General features: G+C 36.3%; 1 non-coding gene across 1 annotated transcript; it reads right to left on the reverse strand.

Annotated features, from left to right (window-relative positions):
• Positions 1–8987: 8987 nt before the first annotated feature.
• LOC145544054 (small nucleolar RNA SNORD121A) lies at positions 8988–9070 on the reverse strand. The gene has a single exon (XR_014081278.1). It is a non-coding gene; the product is annotated as a small nucleolar RNA SNORD121A (small nucleolar RNA).
• Positions 9071–9541: the final 471 nt, after the last annotated feature.

Below are 9541 nucleotides of genomic sequence, written 5' to 3' on the forward strand. Positions count from 1 at the left end.
ATATGTATGCTACATATGCATAGATATTAAATTGTTAGTTTGAATTTTACAATTCCTCTTTATTTTGAATCTAGTATCATCAAAAACGTTTGGAATGAACTATTTTAAAAGTTCTAACACTTATGGATCAGTAAATTTCTCCTTGTATTTCTATCAGCTTTTAGTTTTATATATGTAGCTTGATAATATATTTTAGGCATAGAAGTTTTCATGACATTACTTGAACCAATAAGATGTATTTTTAGCTTGTCCCATTCATCACTCTGTTTTCTACTATTATAATTGGCTCCACAGTGCTGGTGCAATGTGTGACTTTTGTTATTAAAATTTGCCCTATATATTGATATATTTTCTATTATTTATTATCACACTTTATGTTATATTTTTCACTCACTCATATAGAATATAGCTAGATTTGGGGTTGTGGTTAATTTGGTTCCTTCTTTTGTCATTTGTTTATTTATTTATTTTATTATTTCTTGACTGCTTGCCTGCCTGATGCTGAAGATTTTGTTTATAATAAGGAAATAAAACTTGTGTTTATTGTTCTTACTAACTTAGCATTCCTTAGGTTGAGGTCCCCAGAAAGGAGAGCCAGAGGCAGGGAGCACAGTAAAGTCAGGTGGAGAGAAGAAGGGAGAGTCAATAGAGAATATTTATGGAGCTGATGCTTGACCTTCAGAACCACCCTTCCAGAAAACTGAAGCAGAACAGTATGCTCTCGGGAGAACAGGGTGGGAATTTATCCACTCACTCCTATTGCTCACTACTCAAAATTCTGGCTGATGGGATGTTAATTTTTCCTTGCCCTGTATTCTGGCTGCACATGGATGGGAACTGAGCAAAAATCCTTAGCTACTTGCACTTATCTGTGAAAGACGAAATGCTGGGAACAGAAGGCATGAATGAGGCATGAGACAAGGGTGTTGACATGCAATGCAGCTACACCTGAGGAGGTTGTTCTGTGTCTACTCAGAGTCAGTCATCACAGAGGTGGCTGGGAGAAGAGCAGGTGAATCTGAGAAGGTGAATTAATGGTGCATAAGAGGTTTTTAGTATGGTCTTCAGCCTAATATCTGTTTGTTTTTTTTTTAATCTCACTTTAATTCGTCAAATTGTCTTTTCCCATTTTTTCTAGTTTTTATTTAACTTTATTTTAAAGATTTTATTAGAGTATAGTTGATTTACAATATTGTTAGTTTCAGGTACACAATAAAGTGAGTCAGTTATATGTATACATATATCAACTCTTTTTTAGATTCTTTTCCCATATAGGCAATTACAAAGTATTGAGTTCTCTGTGCTCTACCGTAGGTCCTTATTAGTTATTTAATATATAGTAGTATGCATATGTCAATCCTAATCTCCCAATTTATCCGTCCCCTCTTCCTCCTTGGTAACCATAAGTGTGTTTTCTACATCTGTGATTTTATTTATTTATGTTTTGTAAATTAGTTTGTATGTACTATTTTTTTAAGATTCACACATAAGCAATATCATACTATCTTTATCTTTCTCTGTCTGACTTATCACTCAGTATGACAATCTTTAGGTCCATCCTACCCAGCATCAGGGTCTTTTCCAACTCTTCGCATGAGGTGGTCAAAGTATTGGAGTTTCAGCTTCAACATCAGTCCTTCCAATGAACACCCAGGATTGATCTCCTTTAGGATGGATTGAATGGATCTCCTTGCAGTCCAAGGGACTCTCAAGAGTCTTCTCCAACACCACAGTTCAAAAGCATCAATTCTGTGGCACTCAGCTTTCTTCACCATCCAACTCTCACATCCATACATGACTACTGGAAAAACCATAGCCTTGACTAGACGGACTTTTGTTGGCAAAGTAATGTCTCTGCTTTTTAATATGCTATCTAGGTTGGCCATAACCTTCCTTCCAAGGAGTAAGCGCCTTCTAATTTCATGGCTGCAATCACCATCAGCAGTGATTTTAGAGCCCAAAAAAATAAAGTCTGACACTGTTTCCACTGTTTCCCCATCTATTTCCCATGAAGTGATGGGACCAGATGCCGTGATCTTAGTTTTCTGAACGTTGAGCTTTAAGCCAACTTTTTCACTCTCCTCTTGCACTTTCATCAAGAGGCTCTTTAGTTCTTCTTCACTTTCTGCCATAAGGGTGGTGTCATCTGCATATCTGAGGTTATTGAGATTTCTCCCGGCAATCTTGATTCCAGCTTGTGTTTCTTCCAGCCCAGCGTTTCTTATCATGTACTCTGCATATAAGTTAAATAAGGAGGGTGACAATATACAGCCTTGATGTACTCCTAGAGTGCTACCATATTAGCATATGATTAGTACAGAAGTCTGGGGCTCTGTTTTCTTATATTTGTTTTATTATCTTCATAGTTCTTTCTAATTTCCTTTCCAAATTCCAGGGATTCCTCAAAATATCTGGTTTGCTAACAGCATTCTTCAGTTTTTAGTGCTCATCTGAAGATGTGCACACACATGCTCACGTGTGTGTGTGTGTGTGTGTGTGTGTGTGTGTGTAGTTTCTTTTCCCAGTGGTACCCTCTCCCTATATCCTACCTCTTTCTCTCCTCCATTCTGCTTTTGCTCTCAGAATTTTTCTCATCATATAGAGTTTTGAATAATAGAGTAGAACTCTATACTCAGTATATTCTGGTTCAACCTCCAGTACATTTTCTAATTAACTATATGGTTTTATTTTGTTACTCTTGGTTTTCATTAAAACATATTTTTTAAAAAGCAAGCTGGATAATTGGGTTAGTATATCTGAGTGTATTTAGTGTATGAAGGTGTGTTAGTCGCTCTGTTGTGTCTGACTCTTTGAGACCTCATGAACTGTAGCCTCTGTCCATAAATTCTCCAGGCAAGCATACTGGAGTGGGTAGTAGTAGTAGTAGTAGTAGTAGTTAAGTCGCTATGTCATTTCCAACTCTTGCAACCTCATAGACTGTAGCCTCCCAGGCTCCTCTGTCCATGGGATTCTCCAGGCAAGAATACTGGAGTGGGTAGCCATTCCCTTCTCCAGGGGATCTTCCCAACCAAGGGAACAAACCCGGGTCTCCCATATTGCAGGCAAATTCTTTACCATCTGAGCCACCAGGCCAGCATGATTTAGTGGATAATCTTTTTAATTTTCAGCTGGTAAAGAATCTGCCTGTAATGTGGGAGACCTGGGTTTGATCCCTGGGTTGAGAAGATCCCCTGGAAGAGGGAAAGGCTACCCACTCCCGTATTCTGGCCAGGAGAATTCCATGGACTGACTATACAGTCCATATGGGGTTGCAAAGAGTTGGACATGACTGAGTGACTTTCACTTTCAATTTTTAAATTTTAAACTATGTTAACCTTAGCATTTGCCCAGATACTGCCTGCCATCCTCCATTTTGCTCAGTTCCTGAATCAAAGTAATATTTGTGATGCATTAATAAACAGCAAAGTATTTGGACTTACCATCATTTTAAATTATGTGACTTCATAAATTGTATGTTACTGCTTAAGATAAACATTAAAACCATTTAACATTGTAAGTTAAAACTGTTTTAGTCTAATCTAGAAACCACATCACAAGTGAATATGTATTAATTTATAAATATAAATGTCTAACCCTGTCAATCATCTTACAGGTTTTACACTGCTAGGATTGAATACCAGTTGTAATTTTTGTCACACACAAGGCTTCATGTGTGCATACTTTATGTACTTACATATGTACACATTTATATCTCTACATTATTTCTTTACTAAGGATAATTCAAGGATATTCAAAATATGAGAGAAATACAAATAAAAATATGAAAGGAACTAATATGATTATTTGCACAATGTAAATATAGAAATAGAGCATACTTTAGGGATCTTATGGGATCTTGGGATCCATTACATTGCACAATTGTTCTAAAATTATGTCTCTCAAATCTTGAAAGTTAGAAGTTACCTTCAACTTAAAGCAAATGATAACGACAAAATGTTACAATAACATATGGCACTAAGAATAGATTCTAAATAGCCACCTGTTCCTGATATCTATAATTGCAACAGATAATTATCGGGAACCTGCTGCTCAGCACTGTGTTAGCCACTAAGAGTTTGGTGCTCAGAGTTTGAAGATGATTGAAAGGACAAAATAACAACACAGTATGATTCTTATTGTTGCCTTTCTCAAAAATGTTAGCAAATTGAGGAGTAATAGTAATAGTATTATTATTTTGTTAAACATCAGACTTCCAAATCTGAATAAAATAAGAAACTGTCAGGGAATTCCCTGGTGGTCCAGAGGTTAGGAGTGTGAGCTCTCACTCCTGAGGCCCTAGGGTTCAGTCCCTGGTGGCCAAGACGGTAAAGAATCTGCCTGCAATTTAGGTGACCTGGGTTCGGTCCCTGCACTGGGAAGATTCCCTGAGGAAGAGAATGGCAACCCACTCCAGTATTCTTGCCTGGAGAATTTCATGGACAGGGAAGCCTGGCGCTACAGTTCATGGGTTGCAAAGAGTTGGACAAGACTGAGTGACTAACACACACACACACACACACACACACACACACGGAACTAAGATCCTGCAAGCCATGCATTATGGCCAAAAAAATACAAAAAAATATTCCAACCAGGTCCAGGAATCTTAGGGATCTGTGAAAGTCATAGTGAGTATCCTCCAAACTGTTCAGTCATTTCCTTACAAAAATCAGTGTTTTACTCTTAATATCTTTGATGAGATCACAAAGACTAAAGGATCAGTACTTCCTTGCTTTTGTTGGAAATGAATGAACTCAGTCTTTACCCAGTTTAGCACAGCAATAAGGTGGTAAATGAAACTGATAAGGTTTGATGACTCAGATACAGATTCTAATTCTTGTGTCTTGTTACACCCTGGTGAATTTAGGCAAATTACCTCTTTGAAAGCTTTTATAGTTTTTTAATTTCTCATTCGGCAAATGAGCATAACAATCAGAGCAATATAATGATTATTTTGAGGAATATATATTTATATACATATAAATATAGGGAAATATACATATATATAGAGAAAATGTATACCATGTATAGTTATTTTATGCTGAATAACATATATATTTGTATTTTTTACCATAATATAATCATACTTACTTATGTGTTCAATATGGTGATACTTAATAAACCAACTGTGTGTGCTTATATAGTGTTCAACTTTAAATAAAACAGGATTGAACTTAATACCCTGGTAAATAGATATGTATCATCATAATCTATTAATACGTACAAGCTCTAAAATGAACAAATACAATGAAACCCCACAAGCTCATAAAAGTATAATAAGAAATACCTTATGTGGTGATAAGGGATCATACGTCATACAAATGTGGCATTGCATATATCTTTGTGTTTAGGAATATGTTTGTAAGCTATGCCACACTAGTCATCACTTCTTAACATACTCTGGTCCTTAAATAGCACACAGATAAAACTAAAAAGAATTAGTCCTATCTTTGATCAATGTTCAGAACAAATATATGGCAGAGAATTATTATATAGCACACTTTTTCCAGAGGGCAATAGATTATTCACTACCATGTAAAATCATATAATTCAGCTAATTTAGATATGATAGATTACAGTAAAAAACCATGATTTTAATAATGAGTGTAAAATAGTGTTAACTATAATCAATCAGGCATTTGTTAGCATGCTAACAACCTGATTACTATAGTATCAGCTACCAAACAGGTAAGAGTATATGCTTATAAAAAGATAACAACATTAATTACAGTATATGGGTTCACTTATTCTAGGAACAATAAGTGTAAAGATAAGTGTAGAAATAATTTGTTAATTAAATGTGTTTTAAAATCACAGTTGCTGACACTTACTGGCTGCTTCTCTTCACCTCTCTGAATTTTAAATAACAAGTGCCTTAAATAACTTAGAATTTTCTGCAATTCATTTATCAGTGCATTTAGCCTTCACCTAATAAAAATGCATTATTTGGCTTCAGCATGAAATTTCCCAGATAGTCCAAGGCAAATCTGCCAAATCGATGCCAATACTTTTCTAAGTATTTTGAAAATTAATCTTTAGAAAGGATGAAAGATTACTTTCCTAACTTTGCAATTAAATGAATATTTTCTTTTCATAAACAGAACTTAATGAATCAATGTTTATGCAATTGTCTGTTTGCCAATTAAACACTTATCCTAGAACTCATAACTACCCTTGTTCGTCAAGGAGTCAGCAATAGAAAATTCTTTCTTTTCTGTCTTTTTTTTTTAGTAACCTTTCTTCTGTCAACTTTTCCCTTATTCTTCATTCTGTTTTTGCTCATCCTCTTTGCTTTTTACTCCTTGCTTTTTCCATTTCTCCACCCTGCTCTACTTCCCTGGCAGTGAGGGAATAGTGATACCTCATAAAAAGCTAAATGGGGAACAGCAGGTGAAGGTGTAGATTAGGCAGGAGAGGGAAGCCACAATCATAAAGCTTGATCGCCTTGGTTTAAAACATTTAGAAGCTGAGAATGGAGGAATTTTCCTGGCCCAGAATCTGGGGACTCAAAAAAAAATTTTCCATTAGATTTTTCTCAAATGAAGAGAAGATTACATGTTCAGATTGTTCAATGTCATTGGCAGTGATGCTGAGGAAAAGCCGGAGAGCGAAGAGCTAAAAAAAATAGGAGCAGCAAGGAGAAACTGTCTGGTTGTGCACAGGAGAGAGGTTGAGCCCAAAGTTGAGATAAGGAGAGTGAATTTGAAAGAGACAGAGTTGATCGAAGGAATACAACATTAAAAGAATCCCTGGAGGATTCAGCAACCGGTTGCAGAAAGGACAGAAGTGAGTCACAGATTAGAAATGGAATGAATGCACATTTATGCATTCTTTCCTAGCTCCTTTCCTAAAAAGCACATATATCACCGGATGGTTATCTGAACAAGAGCCCCACTGAAGAGGGTGACAATCAACCTAAGCCAAGCAGACAAGTAACTCTGCTACAGGGAACAGCCCTAGAAACAGGTTTTACGATTTAGCATAGATATGTCTTTTTTCTTAAAAGAAACAATCTCAGCTTATATTTTATTCATAGGAACCATTCTTTACTCTATTGCCTTGAGTGATTTTGGCGGTGAGTAGATGTGGGAGTAGTAGCTTTAAATTCACCTGTGCCCTTGAAATAGCAGTGTGCAGTACATTCAGCATTGTTACTCTGCTGCTCTTCTGCCTGCTTTGTGGGCCTGTTATGAAACTCCTCTTTTCAGAAAATTGTATTCTGGTGCTATTATTGAATTAATACTTTGCTTAAATGTACACACACACACACACACACACACACACACACACACACACATATCTCTGAGAGACTATGTAAATAATCCAAGGACAGCAAAAAGGCATACTCTCTAGGAAAAATTTTTAAAATGTCTAAAAATGCCCTGCTTACCTTAGTTTCAAAGGAGATGCAAAGACCTATTAATGAGGCTTACCAGGTGACTCAGTAGTAGAGAATCCGCCTGCCACTGCAGGAGATGCATGTTCAGTCCCTGGGCTGGGAAGCTCCCTGGAGGAGGAATGGCAACCCATTCCAAAATCTTGCCTGGAAAATCCCATGGACAGAGGAGCCTAGAGGGCTACAGTCCATGGTGTCTCAAAAGAGTCAGGCACAACTTAGCGGCTAAACAATAAGCACCTTAGTTTCAAGGGAGATGCAGGGACTTATTAATAATGAGTGGACATGTTATATACTAAATAGAAAGTCAAAGTATATATTTTCTTTCAGATAGAAACAGCAAGCATGATATTCCTGATTCTGCTTCCCACATTAAAGGATAATTATTTTCTGTATAAAACATAATGTTTATTTGTACACTGAATTTTAAAAGTTGTGATCCATTTCTAAAAAAAAAATTATTTGAGCTGTGCATCCTAACGTTAGCTGCACATTGGAATCCTCTGGAGAATGTAAAAATACTGAAACCAGAATTCCACCCTGAGAAATTCTAATTTGTAAAATTCTCCCTAGTCAATCTCATACATAGCCAAGGTGAAAATCACTATATTAGGGCCTGCCTGTGGTTTAAAAAATAATTCCTCTCCTACCAATATAACAATAAAATAAGACGTTGGAGGAAAGTTTCTTCTGAACTTCGTATGTGAAATCAATCTCGTTTGATTTACAGTTCTATCACTGGATGATCCTGGTAATGAGTTGACCTGAGTCATCCTTGCATTGAAAGAACACAGCGTAGAAAGAGGAACAAGAATACTGGAATCAGGAATTTCCATGGGTATTGGCCCAGCCATTTGTTGACCTGATGAGATGCTTTGAAAAGGACTAAATCTCTGTTAATGTCAGTTTCCCCACCAATAAAGTAGAAGTGATTAAAATATATACTTAACAGCCCAGAAGCTGTTTATTTTTTTTCGCATATTTACCTTTTTATTTTTTGGTGAGAACTCTCTTAGCAAATTTGAATTATGCAATGCAATACAATGTTATCACCCCTTCATGGGTCACTAAATCAACCCTGAATATTCATTGGAAGGACTGATGCTGAAGCTGAAGCTCCAATACTTTGGCTACCTGATGTGAAGAGCTGACTTGTTGGAAAAGACCCTGATGCTGAGAAAGATTGATGGCAGGAGGAGAAGAGGGCAACAGAGGATAAGATGGCTGGAAGGCCTCACTGATTCAATGGACATGAACTTGGGCAAACTCCAGGAGATAGTGAGGGGCAGGGAGGCCTAGCATACTGCAGTTCATGGGACTGCAAAGAGTTGGACACAACTTGGCAACTGAACAACATTATTAACTCTAGTGACCATGTTATACATTAGATCCTAAGATCTTACTGATCTTATACCTAAAATTTATCCCCCTCCTTATTTCATCTACCCCCTGCCCCTGGCAACCATTTTCCAATCTCTGTTTCTGAGTTTGGTATTTTTTTTTTTAACAAAAAGATTCCACATATAAGTGATACTATTCATTACTTGTCTTTCTCTCTCTGACTTATTTCACTTAGTATAATACCCTCAAGTTTCACCCAACTTTTTTTTTTTTAATTCCACATAGAATTGTCAGATATGTGCTTGGAAATTATGACATCATTGTTAAGTTTAGTATCTTCTTTTTCATGGTGCAACAATATTCCATTACATATGTGTACCACATGTTTATCCATTTATCTGTGATGGGCACTTAGATTGTTTCCATATCTTGGGTACTGTGAATAATGCTGCTATGAACACGGGAGTGCAGATATGAGAAGCTGTTTGAATTAAATGAAATAATATATATATAACTTGGCACATTGGAAATATTCAGCATGTAATTCCCTTTTCCTTTACTACTGAATTGTAAGTTTTCATATTCTATGGTGCTACTTTAGGATAAAATAGGCAAAATCAAGTGAAGGTGATCAAAATCAAGTCTGTCTATTTATTGCCTTGGCAACAACTCTGTAAAGACTGGAAAGAGGAGTTTTAAGGAAAAGAAATGATTTTTTTTAATAACACACACACAAAGCAGATATTTTTCTCTTAAGATATACTGTTTAACTTAAAATAGTTGGTTATGAGAACTACGAGGTTT

The sequence above is a fragment of the Giraffa tippelskirchi genome, chromosome 3 (genome assembly GCF_054371585.1).
Source record: "Giraffa tippelskirchi isolate mGirTip1 chromosome 3, T2T-mGirTip1v1.2.pri, whole genome shotgun sequence".
Taxonomy (NCBI): Eukaryota; Metazoa; Chordata; class Mammalia; order Artiodactyla; family Giraffidae; genus Giraffa; species Giraffa tippelskirchi.